Source organism: Emydura macquarii, unplaced genomic scaffold (genome assembly GCF_026122565.2).
Source record: "Emydura macquarii macquarii isolate MOO-44397 ecotype Brisbane River unplaced genomic scaffold, CSIRO-AGI_Emac_v2 contig_1253, whole genome shotgun sequence".
NCBI classification, from domain to species: domain Eukaryota; kingdom Metazoa; phylum Chordata; order Testudines; family Chelidae; genus Emydura; species Emydura macquarii.
The window spans coordinates 2273408-2280201 of NW_027131390.1; positions in this window are offsets into that span (position 1 = coordinate 2273408).

Sequence of the window (6794 nt, forward strand, 5' to 3'; positions counted from 1 at the left end):
CCACCTGCGGGTGGGACTCGTGGGAAATCACGCCCGGGGCAGCAGAGACCTGGTGTTTGTCCCAGCCCCTTGCTGTGATTCCTGGTGGGGCACAATTCCTTTACGAGCCAAGGTTTCCCCATGACAGCCCCTGGCCTGACAGCTGAGACCGGGCCGTCTCCTCAGCCATTCAGTCCTTGTTCTCCATCAGCAACTGCTGGCCACTTGAGGCGAGAGCGCTGATGCTCAGCACAGCTCCTGGGGGAGGGCAGAGTCCAGTCAAAGCGGGCTCAGCTGAGGTCAGCACGACAAAGGGGATTCTCCTCTGCAAAACGTTCCAAACGCACGGGAAAGGCTCTGGTTTGCTGAGAAGGGGGGTTCCTTTTTCCTTTTGGGAGAAATCATTGAAAAACATTTTCATTGTAGTTCTAGATTCTGAATTGAATCTAACCAAAGACTTTTATGGTTTTTTATCCCTTCCCCTCTCGCCTCCCTTTTATGCAGGGAGGGAAGGGTGGGGGGGGGAGGCAAAGGGCAGACAAAAATAGGAACCTCACCTTGATTCCATTGTTTGAATCACAAGGGAGATGGTAGTTGTGGTTTCTGTCGGCTGCTTGAGAACAGTGTGGATGTTCTCATAACATGGATGGTATTTTTTTGTCGGACGCCCCACCCCTTTTGACACAAAACCATCCTTCCTCCCTAATGAATGTGTACTGAATGCTGGTGGGGCTGGTGTGGGGTTTTGTTTTCCTTCCCCTATTCCCAGGAGCATGTAGGTCTTTGGCCAGCAGAGGCCAGTGTGGGTTTGCTTCTTTGCCTCTTTTCACTCTAGCTACTTGAGGAGAGTCAGAGGCAGGATCACTGCCCGGTGCCGGGGCAGAGCTGGCACGTTCCCTGTCTCTGCTGGGCTCTGGAGTCTGCCGCCAAACATGATGCAGACCTTCAAACCCCGAGATGGTCCCCAGCCTACTATCTTCCCTGTGTCCGCTGACATAACACCGCTGAGGATTTCACCTGAAAGCATCAATGCTTGTATCGAAATTTCTTCGTCTGATGTGGGTCTTGCACCCATTTTACAGCCGTTACTGCACTGCCTTTCCTCCTCATTTACAGGGGTGTGACTGAGCCTGGAGTCAGACCCATCGTATCTAGTGCTCTTCACACTCAGGGGATGCAGGAAAATGAACAATTTCAAACCCTGGGTCCCTTTGGAGTACGCCTCGTGCCCATCGCACCCCCTGCCGGCTGCAGATTTAGTGTGCAGGATACAAAGCTGCCCCCAGCAACCATCTCTCCCCAGCTCGGTGTTTGGAAAATGAGCTGATGTGGTTGATATCACTCAGGAGTGTGGAGTGGGGGGGAAGGGGGTTCACACACGCACAGATGTGCAATTAAAAGCCACATTTCTCTTTTTCAGTTGAAACCCCTTGATATTGTTAACCTTGAATCCCCTAACCGTGTGGTGTGATGGCAGGGCTCGGTGTTCCCAGCTTGACTCTGATCCATAGTCATGGCTGCATGTGAAATGAGCAAACTTTGAGAATGGCTTTCGGAGCCGCTAGTGGAAGAAGTGGTCACAGTCTGTCTGCTCAAGCCCTGCTGGACTGACGCAGTGAGTGGCACATGGTGTTACTTCCAGGGCGAGTGCTCCTGCCCCCTTCCTGCCGGGAAGCTGTTTGGAGAGGATGGAGGAGAAACTCAAGCAACACAGATAAGATGGGCAGATCAAGCCACGTGCGAAGATGCCTAGAGAAGTAGTGAAGGCTCAGGGAAGGCTCAGTGTATGTTCCCAGGTCAAAACTCTGCATTGTGCTTGTAGCAAGAAGGGGGGAGGGGGAGGCTTTAAGGACCCCCCCCCCCCCCAGTTTCTGAAATCTTAACGTCGTTCAAACAAATCACTTCCTTTTAAAAAAGCCGATAGGGTCCAATACAGCACGATTGCTACGCAGATACGTTTTTAATCCGACAGGATTCCTAGCCCATGTTGCCCCTTAAGGTTCTCGTTAAATTCCAGATCCTTTCTGCGTAGAGTCACGCGGCTGGCAGGGCAGGGCCAGGCAGGGCCGGGCAGAAATGATTTGCATTCCAGCCATTCTAGCAAGGGAAGAGCTGATGAATATAATAACAGTAACCTCCCATGGAAGGCTCCCAGCTAAGCATTTCAATGTGATTCTGTAGGACAGTGACTGCATGTTCCCATGGGCTCTCAATAGCCAGTTGAGGTAGGTGGACAGCTGGGATGGCTCTACTTTTAGGACATGCTGTCAGTGGGAAAGCTCACGCCAAAATGAGCCCCCTTCTCCTCCCTCCCACCAGTGTAAGTGGGATTTAACTCCCACACCGTCAGTGGTGCGATACCGGTGTAAAATGGAGGAAAACATGATCTGAATACAACCTAAAGGTCCAGATCTTCAGCTGGTCTAAAGTGGGCCCGAGTGAGATCAGACTGTAGCTGTCCCCTGGCCTAATTCCACCAGTTACAGCAGAGTGTCAGCTGGCTGACTTCCTGCGTCGCTGCAGCACGGCCTGTGACGATGTGAGTCTCTGGTAACTCCACGCAAGGACTCCTAAGCCGTGCTGCCTGGTTTGTATTCAAGGCACAGTAAGCTATAAAAATGATAACATATAAAGGTATGCTTCAATCAAATGCAAGTCACTGGGCTCAGTACAGGGTAACAGTGACATTTAATAGCGCACGATATACAGGAGGTCAGACTAGATGATCTAATTGTCCCTTCTGGCTTTAAACCCTACGAGTCGTATTTGCAAATCTTACTTTAAAGAGCTGCTAAAAATCTGGTTTTGGACTGAGAGAAAAACCTGTTCTGCTTTTCATCGCCTGTCTACACTTGGCAAGATAAATGAATTCATGCTCGAGAACCCCCCCGAGACTGCACGCTGTTTGAACGAGGAATGCCTATGGTGTGCACAGCAGCTTCTGCTCTGTCTTCTAACCACTTTGCTTCTACCACTGCGTACAGCAGAACTCGGCTCTGATGCAGATGCTTTTTGTAAACAAGACTGAAGTGGCATAGAAAAAGTGTCCACTTGATTAGCGCTGCTCGCAGTATCCTGGACTCAAATGTGTTTCCCACGGCCTGTTTCATGTTTGCACTACCATCCCCCAGCGAGACAAATTGCATACGCTCTGCTGGTAATAATGGCTTTATTATAGACAGATAAAATGCATTCCTATTGGTTTTTAAAGATGGATCAGATGGTTTGCAAGGAAGGAGAGGGCTGATGTTCTGCACCACCTACCCTATGTGCGGCAATGAAAAATAAGAGATGCTCAGCAGTAGTGTAACCCTCCTGCTCCTGATATTACCAGCTACCGTACAGAATACACTCACTGTCTGTGCCCGAGGGTGGTAAACCAGCTTGATTATAGCTACAGTGAGGCCTTCTCCTGGGAACCTAATTTTGCCCCTTTCTTCTTATACTTTTTCTTTTGTTCTAGACATTGACCAAGTTGTTCAAGCTGCAGGATACAGTAGGTCTAGGAGAGAATCCCGCAGTAGATTCATAAGCCACATGGGAGCAGGGGCTCTTTAGGTTTTCCAGGAGAACCACCCTTCTTTAGCAATGAATAGGCTTGTCTCGTCCATCAGCAGCCACACAAAGATCACCATGCTCTGACCCGTATCGACATGACAGGGTTTGGTCATTTTTCATCTCACGTTTGAGTGCAATGGGTCTATTCCTGCACAGTGTTCCCATTTCAGCGAATCAGTATTTTCTGGTGGAGAAGTGATCCACCAGCAAACAGTCATACAGCTCCAGGGTGCTGCCTGACCAGAGAGACGCGACCATGGGGCCATTAGCAGAGATGACGGTGCAGTACACCTGCTTTGAGCAGAGGATGGGACCAGATGATCTCCTGGGGACCCTTCCAACCCTCATCTTCTATGATTCTATTATATTAAACTATGAATTCAAATATCATCTTTTACTTTCGATAGTACACAAGAGATCGTTTTTACATTGTTATACAGTTACAACATTAACAAAATGAAACAATTTGTGTGAAACAGGGCACAGCACAGGGTTAAATGCAAGCATACACCCACGTTCAGGTGCACGCCTTAAATACATGTTACAAAGTTATTCATTATGTATTGTGTAAACACTCTCCTACCTAACCCTGCACTTGGTTTGCTAACTCAGTTGTACCTGATCAGGTTGCTGGTTGGCTCAGCTTTTCACCTGACTGTTCTCCCTTCTGACAGACAATCTGGCATTTGTTTACATGTTCCAGCACGTAAAACATACATTCGGCATAGCACATCCCGCATGTAGCTTTGGCAGAATTCAATCTTTTTTTTTTTTTTTAACTGTTTCAACACATAATACAATATTTACTTTTATTTTTATCTGTATTGGACCAACCTCTGTTGGTGAAAGAGATGATCTTCTGAGCTTACCCTTACTCTTCCTCACTTGAAGAAGTTGGTCCAATAAAAGGTATTACCTCATCCAACTTGTTTCTCTAAAATACCAATTGTCAATATCACATGTCAGAACAGACCCAGTCAATTTTCTTAAAACAAATACACTTGTAGGTTCTCAAGGAGCCAATCTTTGTCTCTAGTGGATGTCTTGAGAGGTGGGTGGGGCCCAGTGGAGGAACCCATGGCCCCTTCTGCAGGCAGGTAAGACGTCTCCAGCCCACTCTCCACAGGCAGAAAAGGAGCCATTCCAGGTATGCGGAAGCTGCAAAAGGGGCTGGTGCTGGTGACTGCATCTCCAGCAGACATGCCCAAGTGAACTTTACGGGAGCTAACGCAGGCCCTGGAGCAGTGAAGCCGTAGCAGCACGCACTAGAGTGCAGGCTGCCCACACCGGCCTGGAACCCCCAGGAGTTCCTTGTGGGGCTCGCCTGCACTGAGCTCCGAGCTGCCATGGCTTCGTGACTCTGCTTCCCACGCTAGCTAGATGGGAGCCACGTGAGCGCCATGTGCAACCCGGGCTTGCACTATTGACATAGCTTCAGCGAGTGACGGCTTGTGAGGTTTTCACTTCCTTCTGTGGATTAAGAATATAAGAACGGCCAGACTGGGTCCATCTAGCCCAGGGGCCTGTCTGCTGACAGTAGCCAATGCCAGGGGCTTCAGAGGGAATGACCAGAACTGGGCAATCATCGAGTGATCCATCCCCTGTCGTCCAGTCCCAGCATCTGGCAGTCGGAGGCTAGGGACAGCCAGAGCAGGGATTGTGTCCCTGACCATCCGGGCTAATAGCCATCGATGGACCAATACTCCATGAACTTCCCTAGTTCATAGTTATACTTTTGGCCTTCACACCAGCCCCAGCAACAAGTTCCACAGGTTGACCGAGCGTTGCGTGAAGAAATACTTCCTTATGTTTGTTTGAAACCTGCTGCCCATTAATTTCAGTGGGTGCCCCGTGGTTCCTGTGTTATGTGAAGGGGTGAATAACACTTCCTAATTCACTTTCTCCAGATCATTCATGCTTTACAGACCTCTATCATATCCCCCTCAGTCATCTCTTTTCTAAGATGAACAGTCCCAGTTTTTTCTAATCTCTCCTCATATGGAAGCTGTTCTGGGTCCCTAATCATTTTTGTTTCCCTTCTCTGTTCTTTTGCCATTTCTAATATATATCTTTTGTGAACTGGGATGACCAGAACCGCATGCACTAATATTGCTCCAATTTTTTCAAAAACAATTCATGTCTGGACAAAACAAGTTACTTGCTGGCCGGAAGGCTGTGTAACGTAAAGGAAAGAATTTATACTAGGAGTTGGAATTCAGCTTTAACGATAGCGTATGCCATAGTATGCACACACGTTGTCATTGCTCAGAAAATGCAGCTATCCTGTTGCATGCACGAATATCCATAGTCCTGCAAGTTTACCTGTATCCTGTGCTTAGTCAAAAGACAGACAATAAAACATGCAGAACGTAAAAAAGGAGATGTCCCCAATCTGGTACATGACTAGCGTGGTTAGACGGGGGTGAATTACGAGCTTGCTCATTAGCGAGACGCGGTGGGTGAGGGAATATCTTTTATTGGACCAGCTTCTGTTGGTGCGAGCGAGACAAGCTGTTGGGCTTACACAGAGCTCTCCAGCTCACCCACGTGTCTCTCTCATATCCTGGGACCAACACGGCTACAGCAACCCTGCTAACTACCTGTGACACAGGGCCAGCCACTGCCCACCTTTACCCATGCGAGCAGTCCCACTGGAATTGCTCAGGTGAGTAAAGTGGCTTTAACTTCATGCGTGGAAGTCAGTCCATGTCCAGGCTGTCTCCACAGTGCTAGGTGCAGCGCTGTCTATCACAGCTCTCGCTACCCTGGAGGTTGGGGTTTTTTGTCTCCCTTATATTGTCTTTATTTTCTAAATTAATTTACAAGTTTAGTTGAGTGAGAATAAACCACCTTTTCCTTTTGGGCTAAAACACCATCTACGCAGTCAGTTTTCCTTTCCTTTTATTTTATTTTATTTTGTTTTACAATCAAGACATTTCTAACGTTAAATTCCACTTTGAGAATTCAAAAATGCTGGGCTGTTTTCAGCCCTTCAGATGAGAACAACAGGATTCCTCCAGCGAGTCAGTGCAAACAAGACTACATCGCCGGGGTCGGTGTGCAGCACGCCAGGGAAGCCTATGGTCCTGCCTCCATTTGCAAAGCAGAGAAGTTCATGCAGACCATGTAACTGGCAGTGCTACCCCCTGCTAACACTGCTGGACCCTTTACTAGGTTGTGGAGTCCACTGAGTTGCTCCTCTCCTCTTCGCTACAGCTTTTTGTCTCCGTCTAAAGGGAAGCTCAAACAATCTACAA